Here is a 2,372-nt window from a genome sequence, read left to right on the forward strand (position 1 = left end):
CTCAATAAAGGGTGAGAATAAAGGGGGTGAGATAGAGAGGGTGAGATAGAGGAGGCGAGATCGAGGGGTGAGATAGGAGGGGTGATAGAGGGGTGTTAGATAGAGGGGGTGAGATAAGGGGTGTGATAGAGGGGGTGAAGGATTAGAGGAGGCGAGATAGAGAGGGAGAGATAGATGGTTGAGATGGAGGGGTGACATAGAGGGGGCTCCATAGAGGGGGTGAGATGAAGGGGGTGAAAATAGAGGGGGTTCATAGAGGGGGAGAGATATAGGGGGCTCCATAGAAGGGACTCCATAAAGGGGTGAGATAAAGGGGTGAGAAGAGGGGGTGAGATAGAGGGTGGAGAAAATGGGGGTGAGATAGAGGGGGCCTCCAATAGAGGGGGGAGGAGGGGGGAGAGATAGTGCTGGCAGACTATTGACATGAAATTACTTTTGCTGAAAAAAAACGCTGAACAGCAAGCAACATACAAAACCATAATCTGATGAGTGGTGTGTGTGTATGCGTGTGCGGCGTGCCTACGTATATGGGTGAGGATGAAGTGGTGGATGAAAGGACAGCGAGGAGGAGAAGGGGATGAGATAGATAGATAGATGGGGCAGATGACGAGCTGAGATCAGTGAAGAGGATTATGCCACATTGTCAAATCTCATCCTATCGCACTCAAACATTCAGTCCACTCCAGACACGGAAAAGTACTGTACACCCCAGCATCGCTACATCGCAGTACGTACACCCACAGCATCGCTACATCAGAGTATGTACACCCAGCATCGCTAACATCACGGAAGTACTGTCACCCACAGACACCGCTACATCAGGCACAGAACGGGTACTAGCCCACAGCATCAGCTTACAATCAGGAACGTACTGTACACCCACAGCCATCGCCTTACATCAGGAAGTACTGTACACCCACAGCACCGCTACATCAGGAAGTACTGTACCACCCACAGCAACCGCTTACATCAGGAAGTACTGTACACCCAAGCCACCGCACATCAGGAAGTACTGTACAACCCACAGCAACCGCTACATCAGGAAGTTTACTGTACACCCACAGCACCGCCTACATCAGAAGTACTGTACACCCACAGCACCGCCTTACATCAGGAAGTTACTGACACCCACAGCACCGCATACATCAGAAGTTACTGTACACCCACAGCACCGCTACATCAGGAAGACTGTACACCCCACAAAGCACCGCTTACATTAGAAGTACTGTACACCCACAGCACCGCTACATCAGAAGTACCTGTACAACCCACAGCCACCCCGCTACATCAGGAAGTTACTGTACACCCACACACCGCTACATTCAGAAAGTACTGTACACCCACAGCACCGCTACATCCGGAAAGTACTTGTACCACCCCACAGGTCAACCGCCCTACATCAGGAAGTACTGGTACACCCAAACAGCACCCGCTACATCAGGAAGTACTGTCACCAACCCATAGCACGCCCGCTACAATCAGGGAAGTACTGTACACCCAACAGCACCGCTACATCAGGAAGTACTGTACACCCACAGCCACAGCCTACAATCAGGAAATACTGTACACCCACAGCCACAGCTACATCAGAAGTACTGTACAACCCACAGCAACCAGCCTACATCAGGAGTACTGCTAACACCCACAAGCCACCGCTACATCAGGACAGTTATGACCACCCACAGCCACCCGTACAATCAGGACAGCTACTGTACACCACAGCAACCGCTACATCAGGAAGTACTGTTACCCACACCTCCGATTCAGGATAAGACCCACAGCCCGTACATCAGAAGTACTGTACACCCACAGCACAGTACATTCAATCTCTTCTTCGAGATAGAGGGGGTGAGATAGAGGGTGGAGATAAATGGGGTGAGATAGAGGGGGCTCCATAGAGGGGGGAGAGAGGGGGGAGAGATAGTGCTTGTGCAGACTATTGACATGAAATTACTTTGCTGAAAAAAAACGCTGTACAGCAGCAACATACAAACCATAATCTGATGAGTGGTGTGTGTGTATGCGTGTGCGGCGTGCCTACGTATATGGGTGAGGGATGAAGTGGTGGATGAAAGGAAGCGAGGAGGAGAGGGGATGAGATAGATAGATAGATGGGGCAGATGGACGAGTGGAGATCAGTGAAAGAGGATTATGCCACATTGTCAAATCATCATCTATCGCACTCATAACATCAGTCCCCACTCAGACACGGGAAAGTACTGTACACCCACAGCATCGCTACATCAGGAAGTACTGTACACCCACAGCATCGCTACATCAGGAAGTACTGTACACCCACAGCATCGCTACATCAGGAAGTACTGTACACCCACAGCACCGCTACATCAGGAAGTACTGTACACCCACAGCAC

The sequence above is a fragment of the Salvelinus sp. IW2-2015 genome, unplaced genomic scaffold (assembly GCF_002910315.2).
Source record: "Salvelinus sp. IW2-2015 unplaced genomic scaffold, ASM291031v2 Un_scaffold1242, whole genome shotgun sequence".
NCBI lineage: Eukaryota > Metazoa > Chordata > Actinopteri > Salmoniformes > Salmonidae > Salvelinus > Salvelinus sp. IW2-2015.